The following is a 21,783-nucleotide window of genomic DNA, read 5'->3' as shown; positions in this document are numbered from 1 at the left end:
CAGCGCCCCCCCCCCCACCCCTTCCCCGGTACCGGAACCGGAGCGGGGGTTCTGGGGGTGTCAGAGCCGCCGATCGGTTCGGTTTTGTCGAGGGGAACGAGCGGCGGACAGGACGGGGCCTGCTGCGGGGGTGTGCGTGGAGGAACAGCGCCGCGGACCGGCGGGCGGCTCCTCTCCGTCCAGCCGCGGTCGTTGCTGTCGTTACCGGGGGAGGGGGGCGTTCGATCCGTCCGGACCGGATCCGCCAGTAATGACAGACCCCCCCCCCCCGGTAGATGGACCTTCTGCTCTGGATTCATTTGGCGAAGCGTTGAGACTCCTGACAGACATAAAGCTCAGCTGGGGCAAATGCAGGGGCGCTCCTAGACGGTGTGGGGCCCCGGGTAGAGGCCCCCCACCCCATCCCTGTCAAAACGCATTGAAATACAGCCAGTTAGGATGATAAAGTCACAGTGGCATCAGGATCATGTTTATTAACGCATTTATTTTATTTTATTTTTTATTTCAAATATATGTGTGGATAAACAAAGACATGTCATCGTACAAAGTATTGAGTCTAAAATGAGAAGGCCCCAGTCCTATTATGAGAGTAAATCATATTGTCATGAGAATTCAGACGTAATTTTAAGAGACATAAGAGAATTACGTCTAATAATATGAAAATAAATGAAAATAAACACGAAAATAAACTAATTTTATTTGAATAAAGTTGTTATTTTGTGAAAAGTCATAACTTCAGGGTAATCCATTTATAAAATTACAAAAATAAATTCATTATCTTATAATGAAGTTATAATGTTATGAGAATAACTTTTTTATTTTAATTTTAAGAAATTAGTACAGATCAAAGAACACAAATGAATGTGTCTGAAACAGAGTAGGAAGTAGTAAGAAAACAATATGCATTTATTCATTTATGCATTTATTTATGTTTCTCTTTATTTCAAACATAACTGCAGATGAAAGAGCCCTTATGTAACTGAACAAAGCAACATCGGTAGGATTTTACATCCTCAACCTGTTCGTATTATGAAAATAATATTCTTAATGTCATGAGAATACATTCTTAACATCATGAGATTAAAGTCATAATGATAAGAGAATAAAGCCATAATGTAATGGAAATAAACTCAATTGGTTCGTGGGCCAATCACGGCCCGATGTTGAATCGTTTATGGCCCCTGCCTTTTATCTAAACTGTGACATTTGGTCCTCTTCACGGCCCACAAATATAGCATGCAGTTCCTTTACTCAACTGATGGGGGCAGCACTGTGTAACAGATGGCTGTCAACTGTCATCAACCCCTCAGAGAAGAAGGCTGACTAATGGACCAATCACAGCCCCTGCTGTGTGACGCTGGTCCTCTCACCTGGGAGGGGCTGTCAGTCCAGAGAGCTCTGCAGGTGTTCACAGCCCACACTGGACTGACTGAAGGACATTTGTTTCAGCCCTAAAACTGAAACGTTGACAATGAAGCTGCAGTTTCCATGAAAAATGGATCTAATTTCTAATTATTTATTTCACTGAAACCTGAAATAACCGTCTGCAAAATATTTTGACAACCGTTGTAGATAGAAAGATGAAAGAAAAAGCACATTACTACTCTGGCAGCAAAAAGGTGGTGACAATGAGACGATGACCTTCACCTTGACATAAGTAGGTCAAGTTCAAATCTCAACTTTGGTGCATGTTTTTGCACAAATCTCAGGAACCAGATTAGAGGAAAATAAAGAGGAAACAAAAAGCGTTATGAAATAACAAGCGTTATATTCAGGGAGGCAAGGGGAGGAAAATTAAATCACAACCTAGACCTTTAAAAACTAGGTCAAGGTCAAATATTCACTTTTATACCTTTTTGGGTACACATCTCTGAAACCTGATGAGATATAATCACAAAACAAAAAGCAGTATTTTCAGGAAGCCAGGGACAAAAAAATGTGATGATGACCTTCACCTTTGGAAAATTAGATCAATGTCGACTTACCATTTTTGTATCTTTTAGGGTGAAAAATTCTGGAAAAAGTAGGTGAGACTTTCTGTTACGAACTCGAACAAGGACCACCTGAGATCAGGACTAAGTGACTCCCACCTGCGGGACACTTTAGGTATGTCTTCCTACCCCAGCTTAGCCTATCTATCCCATAACCCCAAAGGGTCGTTGGGGCACCACAGACGACCCGTGGTTGTCATCATATGGTGTGTCAAGGGAAATTGGACCTGGCGGCGCCAGTCCATCTCCAGGTTAGATGCAGTTATATTTGTCATTTAATGCATTACTTATGATAATTCTCTTATTAAAAAACGTCCATTCTTTTTGTCCTGCTAGGGGTCGCCCCAGTGTATCATCTTTTACCCATTTTAGATGACTGTTCATATTTGTTTGGCACTGTTTTTTATGCTGGATGCCCTTCATGCCGTAATCCCCTGCATTTACCATTTACCATTTACCATTTTTGGTGTCCCCATAGGGCTGCGGATGCTGGGGATGTAATCCAGGGCAGCAGACATGAGAAACAAACACTCTACTACTCAGATAAATCCCATGACTCCATTATTAAAACATATGACTTTTTTGGTAAGAACAACTTTGGTCTTGTGATATTCACAAGTAAATTCTGGAAATCTTTGATTTTTTTGTTCTCAGTGAGACTAGAAGTCCTGTTACATCTGTTTTCGACCAATCAAAGCCTTCCTCTGAAGATCGTGGTCCCTGGGGTCAAACGTGTGTAGCTAGCTGTTGTTTTTCAGTTTTGTTTTATTCCCAGACTGCACACAACTACACTTCATCAAGCTGTAACAGGAAAGAGCTTCTCATAGGACTAACAGGACAACCATTTCTTGTGTAATAATGGGATAACACTTGTGTTTTACCTTTCTGTCGGGACGCGTTTCTCCCACTAGAGGGCAGCACAGCATCGCCTATGGGGCCGTCAGTGGATTTGACGGATAGAGAGTTCTAAGAAGTTTTAAATGACTTTATTAAACCACAGTGGGAATTATTTTTACTAACGGAATATTAAACACACGCACACAGGCCGGAAGACCTGTTGACACGCATTATGGAGGGATGGTGGGGTTAAAGGCAGCAGGACCCTTTATTTATCATCTGACTTGATTTAGAAACCTTTATATTTAGTGGGTTATCGGTACATGTACTTTTATAGTGTAGAGGTGACTGTAATAATTCATATGTACTCATTTATTCAAATTAAATCAAATTTAAAATGTATTTGTTACTCATGATACATGAAATTAAATGAAATAATTACTAAATTAAATTACAACATCACTGGGATTGAAAAGGTGAAGATATTATACTGTTAAATTATTGCTGTAACTTTATAAACTTTTTTTAATCGTAACTATCTGTAACTATATGTTTATAGCCCCTACAGCAGCTCAGTACGGTGCCTATTGTTACATAGGAGTTTAATTTGTTCTGCAAAAATTCCCATCCACCCATTGTACACATAATATATGAGTCATAATAACAAGTTGTGACATTCTGCATTTTCTTCAAAATACAGTAATTGCTTGGCTATTTTCGTTGAAAACTTGTTTTAGGGGACTAAAGGTGGAGCTCTGTGAACATCAGACTTCCACATTAATCACCATGTCCCTCGTAATATTTATCTTTTTATACCAGTGTGGGTTTTTTCCCCAGACAACAATGACTTTATAAGGCGACATGTCACACACTGATGCATTTATGTGTTCTTTATCGTCTTGTTTCACTTTGGATGAACATAAATAACCAGAACAACACAGATGGAATGAACATGTTTGTCTTCTGTTTTCTTCTATGAATTTAAACAATGTGGTCACTGAAACACAACAGACACAGCGGTGATGATGAGGACTGTGGGAGGAAGCATTCACACCACAAGCTAATGAGGTTGTAGTCAAATATGTGTCTCCCGGATATGTGTGTGTGTGTGTGTGTGTGTGTGTGTGTGTGTGTGTGTGTGTGCGTGTGTGCGCGCACGTCTTCCTGTTGTTTTAGATTCCTCTTCACTCCCCCACTGCTGCCAATCCGTGACCTTTGACCCCTGCTGAACTCAGCTGTCAGCTGTCCTGGGTCAACTCTCTATTAACTTTTTCCTTTCAGCCTCACTTTCATTCCTCTCCTCTCCTCTCCTTTTTATGACCAGTGTAGTATTCATTCATTCATTCATTCATTCATTCATTCATTCATTCATTCATTCATTCATTCATTCATTCATTCATTCATTCATTCATTCATTCATTCATTCATTCATTCATTCATTCAGTCATGTCTGAGTTGTGCTGCAGGTTCCTGTTTCCATTGGTTTTGACAGCCTTGTCTACCTGACAGGTAGCCTTAAGCCATCTCACCTGTCGGTGAGTCGGTTTGTTGACATTTTATTTTTAATTGAGTTTTGCTCTCCATCATGCAGACAGTGATGGATGGACAAACGCTTGAAAGTAAAGGATGACAGACAGCAAAGGGTGGGAATCCAACCCGCTTTATACTGCAGGCTAAATATGCTAAGCATGTTAAATATGGTAACTGTCAAAGCTGTTGATGTTTGGTGATGACAAGCAAAAGATGAAAATACAGGTAGTCCTCAACTTACAAACGAACGTGCGCCGACATATCTTGCTATTGTCCTGCAGTACCTTAGTCTAACACAACCCCCATGGGGGCAGCACCTCTGCATTCATGCAACACCTACACTCGTCCCCCCCCCCATGTCGTTGTTTGCTGTTGTCTCTGTGAGCATCTCGGAGTCAGGTTTTGCACTTTGAATACTTTACTGGTCATCATGGATGATAAAGCAAAGACTGGTGAAGATAGTGGTGACCATCGCTCTGATGGCCACTCTGACTCTGACCTACAATAACTCCTCCCTCCTCCTCCTCTTCCTTCACTCTAAAGCTAGTTGATGTTAACTATTGGTTGAGTTAACTGAGAAACTTAATAAAATAAAACAGAATCATCAACATAAAGGGGCGTGTCTGACTTTTGATGAGCAGGAAGTGACATCAGCGCATCATTCACGTCAGTGTGGTGGAACACCTCTGTGGATTAAAGCTGGGCTTAGCCTCTACACCCCCCAGGAAAAAAAATCATTCAGCAGAGGTAAAGATGTTAAAGTTACATTACGGTACGATAGGATTTTATTTATTATGGGATGTTTTAATGTCCTGTTCTTGTTTCTGGTCAGTCTTAGGGAATAGAACTTTAGTATTTACAGTAGTAATGACATTTAAATGACCTCAAATGGTGATTATAGATTGAAATTTAATAAATAATGACTTACAAACAAATCAGCTTATTAACAACCTGTCGAAACCTTAATGCCCATTGGTTGAGGACTAATTTCCTGTATTGTATATCAATACAGGATGTTGTCCTAGACTGCTGACACCAGAGTCAGTTACAGCACGAAATACTTCATTAAATGCAAAAAATATGAAGCAAAACAAAATAACTGGAGCGATAACTGGAGTAAATACCATTTAAATCTAATCTATGTCTTATTACAGGAACGTGATCATTCGTGTATAACCCTGTGACGGTTAGGAGTGAGGTCAGTCGTCTTGTAACGGCAGCTCCTCTCCACACAGGGGGGGTACCAGCTCCTCTGAAAGGGATGACGTACAGAAACAGCACGGCTCATCTAATCTCCACATTTCTCACTGCAAAAGCATCCTGCCACCGTTTTTACAATCTACTTTATTTGTTCCAGAAAAATATGAGGACAAAGAAACTTGAAGAGAAAAAACAGGAAGAGTCAGAAGCAGCTGAAGAGTTCCTGAGACATTCACAATCTTACACTAATTATCCTCTCCGCTCTCATCAAAACTCATTACCTCTCCTCATATACATAATCCTCATTAATCCTACTTGTACTCATGAACAATGTGTGAAAAAATAAGAAAAACACACTCTTTGAAATGAGAGTTTGCTTCTTCCCTGCAGTCGCCTCCAGACTAAAATATCTCAGGATAGCTAAAAAAAAAAAAAAACCACGTCAAATTCAATTATGCCTTTCTTTCTTTTTTTCTGGTCTTATCAGACACACACACACACACACACACACACACACACACACACACACACACACACACACACACACACACACACACACACACACACACACACACACACGCACACATGAACTGAATGAAAGGAAGAGGAAGTCCTGAGGGCTTTGAAAGCATGATTGGGAGAAGGCTCTTGTGCTGCTGAAAGAGAGAAGGTGAATAACAGGCCTGGCCGCCAGCAGCCGGCACAAAGTGGAGTGGAGGACTCCATTCTCCCTGCCAGAGAGGGAGACCCCTCATGGGGGGTAGGTGAGGGCCCAGAGGGTCCTCTGCAGCCCAGGACCCTTGCTTAATGAGAAATTCCTGGGGATTTAGAGAGGTGCAGAGGTCTTCATTTTCTCACTGCACCCACGGGCTCCTGGTTGGATGGGTGGTGAGGGTCTCTTTCACCCCAGAAATGTCCCCAGAGGAAGGGAGAGTCCCCCCCCCATTCAACAAGAGCAGGGGCCCGCCTGCCTGCTGGATTATGTATATGAGATGTGGGTTGTAGGATCACAATCTGCCACCCTCTGCACACTGCAAGAAATATCAAGTCATTTAAAGCTGCACCTGCTTTCACAAAGTGGGGCTTTTGGGGGTGCGGATAGAGGGGGGGGTGACACACTAATGAGGGTGGTGTACCGTCAGTGGTGGGCGATGCACCTCCCCCATACACTAACTCAGATTGTTAGCATCGTGCGCTTTGATAGGGGTGTTGTTCAACGTTTGTTGATGATTCTGAGTTGTTGGTCACTTCTTAGAAAACTGACCAGAATGCCTCAGTCCAACTCCTGCTGTAAAAAAGCCACAAAGACTGGGGAGGAGACCTGGGGCGGGTCCAACATGATCAAGACTGGGACGTTGACGCCGACCATCAGGGGGGTGAATGCTCACCATCCCATTATTACCTCAAAGCCTTCCCGTTTCCACTGTGTTCAGTCCAGGAGGATTGGCGTCATCCAACAACGACCCAAGAACTCCATGTGGTATTACCCTGCAGGTGTTAAGACAGGAGGCGTTATGATGAAGGCTCTGTGAGCGCAAACCTCCAACCATCCCTTTTCTGTGCTCTACATCTCAGACTGGGGAGGCCAAACCACTACTGATGTGGTGGGGAGACGTAAACTCCAACATTTCATGGATAAAACATTCCATTCTTCACTTGTTTGTTGAGTCTAGGGAACAACATAGACCTCGTGATCAGACGACAAACATGAGCTGCAAACCATATCCACCTGCTGCCCCCACCAGACGGGTCTGTCTGCCCTTCATCCTTCAGCTGAAAACCAACTTGAACTTTAGAGAACGTTTAGTTTCTCCTTTGGCTGCAGGGGAGCAGAGGCGGAGCTGAACCCCACAGGAGGTGATTCTCCAAGTGTCTAATTAGAGAATGAGTGCAGAATTGAGGGGCCGCTGTGATTCAGCTGCCCCTGTCAGAGCCTCCCAGCGCCGGGCCCTCGGACTCGCTCCGGCCCTCTGGCCCCCCGGCTGAGATGCTCCTCCTGCTGGCCTCCCCGGCTAAGGTTTAGGGCCACGGCGCTGGAGAGTTACGGGTTGTGTGTGAGAGAGAAAAACAAACCCCAGGAGGAGGTCTGACGGCTTCACAGGTAGAGATGGCGTCTTCGCAGCAGGACCTGGTATCCATGGCAACGTCACAGCCATTCACCGCCACGGTTTTAATACAACGCTGTCAGGCTTTTAGCGGGACAGTCAAGAGTTTCAGCAGATAGTTTTGGTGTTTTATGCCATTATAGTGTGTGGTCATTGGTAAAGTAGTGGAAATGTAATTTTATTTTCTTCTAAAGTTTACAGCTCTTTTCCAGGAAGGCCACTACCTGTCATTACATTTCTGAAGCTTTTTTTAAATTTTTTTTTAATGACGATAGGCACAAATGTGTGAAAAACTGAAGAAGTTTCCAAACCTAAAGCACAATTGGTCAAATCTTTGCTTCACTAACTCTAAACATCTGACATGAAGAACCTTCAGGGTTTGACAGGCTTTCGGTTCTCCTTCACACCACATGGTGATCCTCAAGGACCAGATCCGGAACCGCTGCTGTGTCCCTCTGGCTACAAACTCAACATCCCAGATCTGGTGGTTTGACACCAACCAGAAGACTAAAGAAGTCGTCTTTCTGGGGGGAATGTTAGGTTTATTGGTTTCTTGAGCATGAAGGGAGATGTGAAGAGAAAGTTCCCCTTCTTTCCGTCCCCACAGGTGAAGTATGAGGTATATGGAGTGAGCCGGGTTTTGATAAGACTTCAGTGTGGGGGCCATCAAAGCATGATGTTTAGACTACCAGGGCTTTGGAGGACCTCCTGTCTGTGGAGAACAGCTTTTAACAAGGAGTGGTTCTGTTTGTTGTGTGAGGACCAGTGTTTATTCTGAAACCTGTTCCGTTAGTAGTGTTTGAACACAAGCAGATTGTTATTCATGAATCCCAGTGGAGGCCAGAAACTGAATCCTTCCTGGCGCTGTGTGGAACAGAACCCTTTCATGGAACCCTCTTGTGCGTTTCTGCGGCTGTTTAACGTGAAATAACTGGAGTTGCTACGTCTCAAAGCGGCACAACGGAGACAGGATGGTGGTGGGCGGTGTGGGCTGCAGGGGAGAAAAGAAAGAGGGGAGGTAAATAGCGGATTGGGGGTTTCATGCTGGGGGTGTGGGTCGTCCCATTGAGTTGTCAATCTGCCCGGCAGGTTCCCGCTATGAGGAGCCCCGTCAGGAGGAGAGGAGAATGGGTGGAGATGACCTAATGCTAAACCGCCTCCCTCCAGTTCCTCCTTTGAGGTGGGGGTGTCTGAGTGACTCCCCCACCAGCTCACAATATGACTCCCTGTGGCGCCTTGGCAGCAGACAGAGCTGACCAATCAGGACGCTGCACGCAGGCTGGCTGGTCAGTGTGGAGACATTCAGCAGACAGACGACAGAGGTTCATCATAAAAGGAGACGTTTGGTCCGTTGGCAGGTTTATCTTCACACGGTGTTCCTCATTGGGACAGGAGCTGGGGGGGGTGGGGAGGGAGGGTCCAAAGTGACAGCAGAGAACCAAACAGAACAGAACCCAACAGACCGAACCAACCAGTCTAAACAACCGATGATGTCAGAGAGAATCTGTCAGCTTCCTGTGATGTCTTACTTTTCGTGATCATTCCTTTGGTATGGTAATCCTTGTTTGAGAATATTCAACAATAAAGAGTGTTTCCTCTGTAAGACAAAACTCAAGCAGTCAGTTATTAATAAAGATCATGACTTACAGATTTAAGATCAAACATTCTGACAAACTTTCAGGCTGACATGAGTCCAGTGAAGATGATTTATGAAATTCTAAAGTCTGCACTGTTTACATGTCTGATCCAAACTGATGAAGGCGGTCTCCATCCATTCTCTTTCCTCCTCTGATACCTGTGTTTACCTTTATTTCCCTCTCCTACTGGTATCATATTATCCTGTTCCTTCACAGGAACAGACTGTACCAAACTTGAGCCAGTCTGTACTGGCCACAAACACAAGCTTAACCTAGCCCACATGCTAGCCAAGATCAAAATAAGACATAACATGTCAAATAGTAAAGCATAGTGACAGGAACTGTTAGTATAGAGCAGATAAGTCAATGAGAATCTGGTTGGGACCGGTTTCTTCAGGACGAACAGACCCTCAAGCTGGAGCAGAAAGAACCACCAAGATCAGACACAACTGAAGTCAGTCCAATGGGGCACAATGAAACAAAGAGGACTGCCTCATCATATCTAGGAAAGGCTTTTGTCTCCTCAGCTTTTCAGACAGCCAGAGGCAGGTGGAGACACCAACAGCCCACAGCCATTGGCCTGTGACTCTCCGTCACCTCCCTCCACCCATCACACCAGCTCTGACCCAGAGTTCAGCCCCCAACCAGACGCTTTGTCCAGTTTGACATCTCTGTCACAGAGATGGAGACACAAAGACCCACATGAACCTCACACACATACCGTCCCATCCTGGCACCACCCCAACCAGGACCCGGTCTGCTTCCTGACAGGCTTTCTCAGGGGTGACGTGTCAATCTGATGTGACAACCATGATGAAGACCTTCAGCTTCAGGTCTCACTCAGGATACGTCCGGGTTAGGGTCAGGGCACCCGCTTAACGGGTGTCCTGAAACGTCCCGTCCCACGACGTCTCACGCTTTCAAGTGAGTGTGTTTTAATAATTACAACCTTTATCTCTCTTAGCATGTCAGGAGAGATAAAAGTCCTTCATCATCTTCCTGGAAAATAAAATTAAACTTTGATTTTTCTTGACTTGTTTGTCTGTTGACAGTGAAAGCAGATTTTCTGGTTTTCCACTTTCAGATGCCAAGGTGGAAAAGTTAACATGTCATGAAAAACATGCTTTAAATACACACGAACCCATCCTTTAGAACAAAAGTGTCCCAGGTCCTTCCTGTCTTACTGTTGGTGGACATCACTCCTGTCTGCCTGTCTGTTTGAGTCTGGGCTCATGTAAATGCTATCATTTGTTTAAATGTAAACCTCAGTTTTTACATTTGAGATTCAAATAGATCCGGACAAGCCATTTGGGGCTTTACAGCAGACAAATTTCATCACACACACCTCTAAGAACCATAAAAAACAGGTTTGTTAAAAAAAAATTCTAGTGTTTTTAGTGACCATGATTAATCGTCAAACTCCATTCGTTGATATTCCCCTCATGCATACGATCTTAAACTCCTACAAATCTCTCCACACTGATTTTTTTAAAAACTCTTTAAGCAGGTTCCTCCTCTTTGTGACGCTGACTAACCCTCTTAACTACATGTGGGAGGACGTTTCATGAACACGAAAACAGTCTAGTAAAGTTTTTATGGTGTATCCAAAAAAAAAAAAAGTTGTGGTGTGTTTTTACGAGCAGTCAACCTCTATGTCGCACATTTCCCTCCCTCGTACTTTTTTCTCACCTTTCACTCTCATCCAGACCGAGTCAAAACCACGCAGGAAGTTGGAGGAGTCTCCGAGAGAGAACGGTGACATTTAAAACCTCTGCAGTAACAAACAAAGAAAACCGGGAATCACAAACGACAAATACAGCTCGAGCCACAACATATTGACCAACTCCGAGGTAAACTGAAATAGTATGTTGTTGCTATAGTTAAAAATGAGAGTCTATCTATATTTTGGGACCATCAGAGGCAGGCGGTTTTTCCTGGCATTGCTTGGTGTGGCTCGGCGCAGGAGGCCCTGTTTGTTTGGACAGCAGGCAGTGATGTGGCGAGCTGTAGTCCAGGAGCCCAGCAGGAATGTGTCTCATCTGGCCTCATCAAAAGCCCCTCTGCTCCTCTCTAAAGAACCAAACCATCAACAGTGAGATTACAGCTGGCCCTGAAGACTACATAGCGCCAAACTGCTTCTATAAAAGTCAGTAAGATACTCATAGAACAGCTCGTCATCCAGCGTCTCTCAGACTCTGGTATTTACCTTTAACATGCAGTTTAAGTCCACATTTATATGCTTCATGCACAAACACTGAGACTGACAGGGCCATGTCTTTTATACCTTGTTGTGTCTTTTAGGTCATGTGTATATCTGATAGTCTGGAAGTTCTGGACTGGACCTTTGACCTGAACTGAGCCAACGGCAGTGGGGAATTAGTTGTGGTCGACCAGCAGAACGTCGCTGAAATGGATAATCAGGGCAGCTCTCTGCTCACTCCTGGAAGAAACATCTGAGACAATTTGGTTAGCTCAGGCGCTAAAGGGTTACCTGAGTCTGAGCCTGAAAGTCGTCCAGCTCCAACATGTCCTATCATCTCTCAGCTCTCCCACAGAAAAGGCTGAAAAATTGATGATGATGAAAAATCCTTCCCAGATATTCATCTAACTCACCTCTGCTGGCCTGAGTTCCTGCTGAACAGCAGACCCAAACCCGTTGACCCCAAACCACAAGAACTACAAAAACTACAAAAGAAATCCCCCAATGCTCAACACTCATATCCAGAGAGTAGAATCATCTCAACCGCTGAAACTGAAAGCACACATGTAAAAACAACTTAACTAAGTCAACACACCGCAGTACATCGCCCTTCTGACCCAACGGACGACAGAAACGCTCCTCAGCTAGGCTGTAGCCACCATGGTCTCTAAGCTGTGAAGTGAACATGTTGTGTTTTGGGGTCTGGTGCCAGAAGCTTTTTATTGGAGTCTGATTTCTTGTTCTGAGTGAAGCTGTTGGACCTTAAACACATTCGTCCTACTCTTACAGTTAAACTCATGCTCCAGCTGAAGACTGTGGTGAAACAGTGACTTTGTCACAGTGGGTTCAGTGTTTTCAGCCGCCCAGACGGGTCTCAGCTCCGCTCCTGACTTCCTGCTCTTTCTCCTGTCCACTGGTCGGCCGCCTACCGTCCTACGCTCCTGGCGGTCTGACCCACCACTCCACTGAGACAGGAAAGCCTCTATTTGACTCAGTTTCCATGCTGAGCAATAGAAGGGCCTGTTCTATTCATTTCCATTGTAAGTTTTGGGTTCATAAATGTTTGGCTAATTTATCCTTAGTGCACAATGACTGTCCTTCTTGCATTTAGCTGTTTGCTGTTTGCCTTTGCCTGACTTTCCTGTGTGGGACTTATTTCATTACCTGCAGTCAGACTCTGGCCGGTAACCAGTCAGCTGTATATTAATACAGTTGGTGTAAGGAAACAGTTTGTGTGTAATGGCTGACACACATGGAAGAAAAATAAAAGTGGGTCTTATTTTGACAGAACTTTGTTTTGGACCAGATGACAAAACTCTCAGTTGAGTAGCCGGTCGACACTGAAACCTTCATGAGCTCCAGGAGGAGACTACGGGTTCTGAATTGACCTTTCTCCTTGGGACCCATGTGTTGAAGGAAGCAGGTTGAGGTTTGGTTTAGTTACAACTATCAGCTGAACTGTCAGTCAGAGTTTAATCAGAGTTTTAACACAAAGCTTTCTTCCTTTAATTTGGGATGCCTTGTCGGCCCTTGAATGTCTGGTGGAGTGACACACACTTTTCACTGAGCTGTCTGTGTCAGTTGTTGTATTTTGCTGTAATGGTCCACATTCCCTGTTTGGGGATAGTTTCAGATGTATGTAATAAATAGTTTGGTGTGCTTCAACAGTAGTAATTGTAGTATAAGTGTCTTTCATCAGACCTTAGGAGCTAATGGAAAACTAAGATTGAAGTGAAGATTCATCTCACTGTAAGAGGATGTGGGGTCATCTTACTTTTGAATTTCTGTCTCAAATATCCAATGTTTCGTCAAACGTTTTTCTAGCGTAGTTCAATTTTCAGGATGTCCTTTTGCAGAAAAAAATGAATACATTTGTCCACATTTTATTTATTTTATTTGAACAATTATTATTTCCCAGTGGGTCCACCGATTATGTCTGATTCCAACACCATAACAGCTCTGGAGATGTTGAATCTTTTTCAGAACCTGAACAGATCTCCTCTCATGTAGCATGGCAGAGATTTTGTCTTGTTGAACCTGGTGCGTAAATTACCCACGATCCAACCTGCCGCACACAACAGTAAAGATGAGGAGTGGACTACAAAGGTCTCCACAACTCTTTTTATACTTATTTAATGTAAACCCTTTGCAGGGTTGAGTCCCAGCCAGCAGTGGCTCAGTGATGTGATGGTGTCTGGTTGTCCTTTCTCTCCTCCTGTTGTTTTGTGGGACAGAGGACAACCTGGTGACTCCGGCAGCAGCTGGACGTCCGTCCGTTCACCTCTGCCTCTTTGTCTCCGGATCATTAACGTGTTCTGGAGGAAACCTTGGTCCTCCTCAGCCGTCTGGCTCAGACTGACCCATAGCTGTTCGGTCAGACGCTGGCGACAGCTCCAGCCTCCCGGTCACCGGGGCCCTCGCCAGACTGTCTCACCCCCACAATGCAATTCTTCAGAAGAATGAACACAAACATGTTTGAATGTAGTCGCAATCACACCTATTTGGGTTATATTATGTCTCGATAATATCTATCTATCTATCTATCTATCTATCTATCTATCTATCTATCTATCTATCTATCTATCTATCTATCTATCTATCTATCTATCTATCTATCTATCTATCTATCTATCTATCTATCTATCTATCTATCTATCTATCTATCTATCTATCTATCTATCTATCTATCTATCTATCACCTAGGAGTCTGGATGGATTCTAGCAGACAAGTCTCTCTTATGAACATGCTGAGTGAAGCCGACCTTATGGTTGACCTCTGTGTGAGGTCAGAGACTCATCAGCCACCCTCCTCTGATTAGAACAGCTGCTCCTCATCCTCTCCAGAGGGTTTGTGTTGAAAGCAAAACAAATCCGAACCAACAGAGAGATGCACAAACACAAGAATCACTGACAGGGACATCAGCTGTAAGCATCTGTCCTGCTAAAGAATTCCATTCCTACACTAACACTCAGGTCTTATTCAAAAATCTGAATGCATGAAAACAGCTGCTAATCAATAGTTTACATCAATTGTGGATCAAACATTAAGACTCAACATGAAAGAAGTCAATCATTAAGGAGAGCCTGCAGTGTATTTCTATTGGTGTTTATTTGTTTTGGCTCAATGCTGTTGTCATCTGCATCATTTTAGGCTGCAGCTGCTTCCACTGCTGCTTTACAACAGATACAACCAGCCCAACAACGTACAACGGAGCATGTGTGTGTGTGTGTGTGTGTGTGTGTGTGTGTGTGTGTGTGTTTGAGTTTGAATTTGCACCCCACCTCTCACCCATAGCCAGCTGGGATAGGCACCAGCAACCCCCGTGACCCCCACAGTGGAAGAAGCAGCTGCAGACAGAATGATTATGAGTCTTGTCTACATGAAAATGGATGGATGACCCAGATCACCAGCTCCTGCTCTGGGGTACACACTGTAACATTTCAGTCAGATCATTATGGTATTGTTTTGACAATGCTTTTGTTTAACTGGCCTGTAATCCCACTTCAGAGTGGCGTTCGTTTGTCAGTGTTGAATAAACAGAGACAACGCAGAGACGATTGTTGTCTGGGAATCAGATGGACACCAGCAGGAGTAACATTCTAAAAACAGAGCAACAAGTGTCCTTAAAGTTACACATGAAATAAGTTGGTTTAAAAAAGCGACATAAAATACGATAAAATACCATTCAAAATAAATTGCACGTTATATTACACTTGATTTTCTTTTGATAAATGACTGTAAACCACTGAGACGTATCCACACCACACTGGTCCTGGTGGGCAGCAGCAGATGTTTCCCTTCCAGAGACTTGGATGTTCACCGCTATCAGTCTGTCAGACGTGCCACTGGTTTGTTTTAATTAACCTCCTGTTGGGATCCTCTCAGGTCCACCTAGAAACTGCTATTCAGCTGGAGGGGGGAGGACACCCCCTGTCTGGACCCCTCCTCCATGTTCCAACAGGGAAACAAAGCTCTGTACTAGAGTCCTAATAAATGGACAGACCCCAGTAGTCCTGACACTGAATTACACGTTCAGACATGATTTGATTGGCCAGCGTTTGGTAGAACACGGAATAGGACTTGTGTTCTTGGTGTAGGTCAGTTTCTGGATGCCGTTTGTTCTCAGCAGGAGACGGGTCCCCTGGTGAAGTCTTTATCTCCTGGATCCTGAAACATGTGTGCCTCAGATACAACATGTTTGACTTACCGAGGGCATGTAAACAAACACCCAACAATGGTGCCTGTTCAACATGTTTGTTTGCTGAAGAAGCAAGCAAACAATGTTCCCAAGAAGGTTTCTCTTGGGGGGTTTTGGGTCAGTCCATGTCTGATTCACAGGTTTCTAGTACCTCCAGATATGGACTGATGGACTGAGCTTCAGTCAGCTGCTGCTCAAAGGTTCAACCTGTATCAGGAAAAGCATAGCCTTTATCAGAGAGATCCCTGTTTATTCCAACAAGGACAGAGGACAGAGGATATAGACTAGACTACAGAGGATAGAGACCAAAGAACAGAGGACATAGGACAGAGGACAGTGTTGCTTGCTGAGTGTTGAAAATGAAAGCTTTTGTCCACATGTCATGAATGTACCAGCATTAATAGAGCATTGACACAGCTTAACTCTAAAAGGAAATTCATCGATATAGTGAAAATCTATGTATTTTATTATTTACGGTTTATGAACCCTCCCGATATTAATATTAAACCACCTTCTATCTGTATTACCTTTTCCCACACTCTGATAGACTGTTTAGAGCACTTTTGTGTTTCATGGAAGTGCTCTGTGTCCTGTCAGTCTCTGAAAGCAGTGCACTTCTGGATGCTGTCAGCCAATAGCATGCACATTTGTTATCACATGACTACCTACTAAAAATCAAGGGATTACGGTATTTTTATAAAGTCACGCTCTTAACCCTTTATAGGACACTCATTGGAAGTGTGAAAGAATGGTCTTTTTGGGGGTCCGACCGTTAGCATTAACTGTATTGTAACACCACAGAGCTGCATACTCTTAGTGCTGTAATCCATTTAAAGCCTGTCTTGTTAACCGATGAAGCTCACAGCATCACAACTCACTGCCTCAAAGGATGTATTGTGTCACTCTCTGTTGTGTTCATGCTGCAAAACTCACGCACAAAACATCTCATGAGCAACAGCCTGAGCATTTTTATGTCTCCCTCAAGAACAACGACACGAGAACTTGTTTAAGGAAGATTTAAGGAAATCTAACAGCTAAGTTTAACCTAACCACACCTAACATAACCTAGCCTAACTCAACATAACCTAACTTAACCTAACCTAACATAACCTAACCTAACCTAACCTAACCTAACCCAATATAACATAACATAACCTGGCCTGGCCTAACTTCACCTCACTTAGCCTAACCCAACCTAACTAACTTGGTCTAACTTAACCTAAGTTAACTTAACCTAACCTAACCTATTTTCAGCCACTCCTCTTTGTAACAGCAACAATACAATTTGTTTACCATGACTACTGACCTGTTTATCAGAAACAGGAAATGAAAAGTAACCCCCAAAGGTTTGTGGGTAAAAAGAACGCATTGGTCCAGTAATCCCAGATGCAGCGTGAGAGTGAAACCCTCCCTGTTTGTGTGCGGTTGTGTGTTTGTGTCTTACAGTAGGAAGTACTTAAAACTTCAGAGGCCTTAATTGCCACTTGGACCTTCTGGATCATTTGCTGCCCTCTGAGTAGAAAGTGAAGGGTGTAATAGTCTCACTTCACATCTGTTGACGCACATTCACTTTAATGACATCCAATCAGCTGCATCCTCAGAGTTCCATACATGAATGATTACAGGCCTGCTGTTTGAGGGAATCATTCATGTTAGCTGAGTAACGGCCCCCTGAATACCCAGACAGCTTTCTGTGTTTTCTAGGATGTTTCTCTTTATTATCAAAATCTCTCTTTTCCTTCATAGTAACTCCATCGTGCTTTTGGACCAGTAGGTTGGATTCCCAGATATCAGTTAAATGATTACCAACAAGTGTCAAACACCTTTAGAAACATCACCAGAGGTTTGGAGCTCCAGATGTTCACCAGCGAGGATTCTGGGAGATCACGCAGCTTGGGACAGGGAAGGGCAGGTTAGGTTAGACAGAGAGACAAACCATTTAAGATTTCTAGATGATGGTTTGAGTGGATGTCTGTTCAAAAGAGCATAAAAGTTTAAAATCCTAAATAATTTATGTGTATTTGTGACGGCGCCCTCCACCTTCCTTTGTAGACAGTCGTCTGACCTTCTTCTGGTTATCTGCTGTGGTTTCCCTGAAGGAAGTGGTCGTCATTGTCACTGAAACAGGGTGAGTGCTGCATTTTTTAAAAGTGATTTATGAGACCTCCGGGTTCCTCCTTTCGTCTTTACAGCCAAGATTTACTCACGACTGGCCGTCTCTCAGACAACACTCTGTTAAAAAAGCATCCTTTGTATTTTTGTCCTTGAAAGTCAAGGACTCAACAAACTGCTAACAAAGAACCTCTATCACTGAACAAAACATACAACCTGCTACTCCTCAGATACTGTCTCTAATGCTTTAGTACGGAAACTCAAATGTGTGTAATTTTATTCACATTTTTCTCATCACAAAAAAAGTATCAAAGCAAAACTGATACTAGAACTGAAGGACTGAAAGTTCTAGAAAGTGTGTTTTTTACTGTTTTTTCGACACGTGATGTTGGTGAAGAATGTTTCACACGTTGGTGAAGAATGCGTCTCCTGACTAAGATGAATCAAAATCATGGTCTTGGTTTAATTTAGAACTACTGGTATCGATCAATCAGCTTTTATTTGTAAATGTGTTTTACAGAGAACTGACCGTCATTATGGGGCAGACATCCTGGGATTGGCTCTGTCTTAACGTCACTGCTGATCAATAAACTGATAAGGACCTGTAGCGGATGCATTGATTGGAGGAGAGGTGTGAAAGCTCTCCTGTAAACAAACTCTCCTGAGTCAAAGGAATGATGACCGATCGTAAGAATAAAGCTGCTGTCTGTCTAAATGTTTTTCATGGCCAAGGTGTTGAAACCATTACTGTTGGTACCTAATTAGGAAAGTGATAGACTAAATATGTAATGAAATGTAGAAGTCAGGATAACCTCACACTAAAGATTTTGACTGACAGGAGTCACACTGAGAGGTCAGTTCATCTGGACCGCCACTCATCACCCTGTTCAGTGAGGAGGTGTAATCTTCTGAGCTGTTTTGTTAAATAAGTCATATTTTATGCTGATTGTGCAACAAATTGCTCCTCTGAGATGAGTTTTCACCCGAACCTTGAAAAGGAAACCTACGCATGAGGTGTCAGTAAACTTGTCAAAGTTTCCAGAGGAGAGCAGGATCCTAGAACCAGGGCTTCTATTGCTCCCCTGTAGGGAGATCAATGTGTCGGACGTGAGTTATCACCGGGGCCAACAGCATAAATCTGCTCTGACTCAAGGAGTCAGGAAACAAGTCCGTCTGTGAGTCCAGAGCCAAGGTGACGGCAAAGCAGACAGTTGCAGGACGCCGGCTGGTCGGTGAGCGCCGCAGTCCATCAGAGAAAACAGAGTGTTTACAAGGCAGTGATTCAAAGCAGTCAGGAGCTCTGTCAGCAGCAGGTGGGTGGGTCACCCCAACGTCCGCCAATAACAAGGTCCTATGTCCTTCACTGCTGACTGATGTCTAATTTCAATCCCCATAGCAAACAAAACATCATTCTGAAGTTGATGCTGCAGAAAAACACATCCAGCTGTCTCCAATCCACCCATCTTCTGTGACCGGTTAACCTGTGGATGGAGGGCGGACTGAGAACCCAGAAAGAGCCCATGCAAACAGGGGTACAGTACACCTGAACCCTACAGGCCTGGAGAACCCAAAATGTTCCTGCTGGGAGTTGAGGTGATGATTAGGTCACCACCAGGCTAACTGCTGTCAAATGTAATTCACTCTCCTTTCTAAAACCATGAATTACTTTAAATAATAAACAGATATAATACTGTATTAAATAAATTTAATAAGTGTCTTAATGGATCCATAGTGTGTGGAACAAAGATACCTTTATGTGGAGGAATGTGTGTGAGTTAGGGTAGTCTAAACCATCCAGTCACACAGCGCTCTGTCTGACTGTCTGACTGTCCGACTGTCTGATTGGCTGGCTGCTTAAGCGGCTGTCTGGCTGATGGGGCGGTTAGGTGATTACAAGGACGCCATTTGGTTTTACAGCAGAATAATATGGCCACTGTTCACCCTCTTTCCTGTCTCCCCTGCCCCGTGAGTGCATAGTGGGGGTCGGCAGGGGAGTGATTAAGATTTTAGGGAGCTGCCTGGCTGGTTCAGGGGTTAGAGGGTAAAGAGTGGGGATTTATTAGGACCATAAATTAGAGCCAGACATCCCGAATCGCCCCCTCTCTACAGCCCCGTTACTGTCAGTGCCATTACCATGTCCCCCCCTCTGCCATGTGGGGACACAGCGGACATCAGTCGGTCTATCCGTTCATTTAAAACACGTCTTTTGATTTTAAGGGATTGATTTTTTTTTTTCATGAGGTTTGTTACTGAAGCACATTTAAATTTTTCATGAATCAGGTCACCCCTATGGTTTTTTTTCCACATTGGGCTTATATAGAACATATATAGAGTTTATTATAAAACTATCAAATTCTGAAAATAATTATATAACTAATAATTAAGACAGAATGTCAGTGAAATGTGTTTTCCTCTCTACATTATATTACACTGGGAACTCTTGATATAGTTTTAAATTTCCTTTCATTGCATTTATTCCAGTTAAAAAATAGACAGGGATATTTTTTTACTTATTTATGTTTTAGTAATGGATGATGTTACAGTGTCTTTCCAAAGGTTGTTGGGATAAAGACTTCCATGAAATCCACCTTAAAGGTAATATTACACAGCATTAAAGATGCCCTATAAAGTTCTGTTTCTGTGAATCCTTTATGAAACATGTCAAATATGCATGTTTGAATCCACACAATTAAGTCTAAGGCTGCTTTCTTTCTTTTTTTATCAGGTTACCACCGCAGTAAAACTTCCACATTCAGCTAGAGAATGCTGGGCCTCTTACAGGAACGAGTGATATCTAAGTAATAGTGACATTAATATTAATAGTAATGATAATAGTAATGTACTGGAACAATCTTCTGGGCTCAACAGTCACTGATTGGTTTTTAATACTGAGCTGAAACCCTGGTTGGAAGTTAAACCTGGGGTACAGAGCTCCAGGTCCACCACCAATCCTTCCAAACAGAGCCTATTCTGAGCTTTGAAAGCCCAGACCCAGAATGCCGAGGGTGTGTGTTGGTCGTCAGATTGAAGGGAAGCCAGTGAAAGCTGTGTTTTGTGGTCTTACTGACAGTATAGGAGGCCAAACTGTGCAGCTGCAGCTGAAGATAGGGGGTGTCGTGGACTAGAGGCTGCTGGGAGCATTACAACATCAGGTTTAAACTATTGTGTGGATTTAAAAAAAACAACCTTTAGTGTTTTTTATTCCGCTGAGAATGTCTGGCAGAGACACAGTCAAGTTGGTCTACAATTAACACCTTTGGCAAAGCCTTGATAACTTTCCAGAGGTGGGTGAAGACATGGAATATTAATGGATCAAGGCTCTGGATGTGGTAGGTCTGTCATGACTGATAAGTCTTTGCAACATTTTGTTGATGATGTGTACAGTGGATCTGGAGTGGTTGACTGGGGTTTGTTCTCCTTTCTATGAAGGGGGACCGGAGAATGTGTTCCAACTAGGGAGAACACACTGATCAGCCTCCATGGAAAAGTGTACTCTAGGGTACTGGAGTGGAGAGGCTAGCTGTTAGTTGAACCTCTGGTCCAGGAGGAATAATCCGGTTTTTTCCCTGGTGGTGGAACACTAGAACACTACACTCATGTAACCGTGCTACAGAGAGTTTTGGGCGGTTTGCCCGACCAGTCCACATGTACGTTGTGGACCTGGAGAAGGCTTGACTGTGTTCAGCTAGGCATACTTTGGGGAGTCCTTCATGAGTATGGGGCGATGGCTCATTGTTACCGGCTGTCCAGTGTCTGTATTCCCAGAATCATTTCTGGAAATGGGGACACTGGACAAGCCACATTGCTGGCAGTAAATCTTACTTGTTTCCAGTTGTGATTAAACCCCAGCAAGGCTGCCCCCTGTCACCGATTCTGTTCATGACCTTAATGGACAGGATCTGTGGGCACAGCCAAGTGGTGGATGGTGTCCGGTTTGGTGGCCTTGGGACTTCCATCTCTGCTTTTTGCAGA

The sequence above is a fragment of the Antennarius striatus genome, chromosome 13, assembly GCF_040054535.1.
Source record: "Antennarius striatus isolate MH-2024 chromosome 13, ASM4005453v1, whole genome shotgun sequence".
NCBI classification, from domain to species: Eukaryota; Metazoa; Chordata; class Actinopteri; order Lophiiformes; family Antennariidae; genus Antennarius; species Antennarius striatus.
This window is presented reverse-complemented; position numbering follows the sequence as displayed.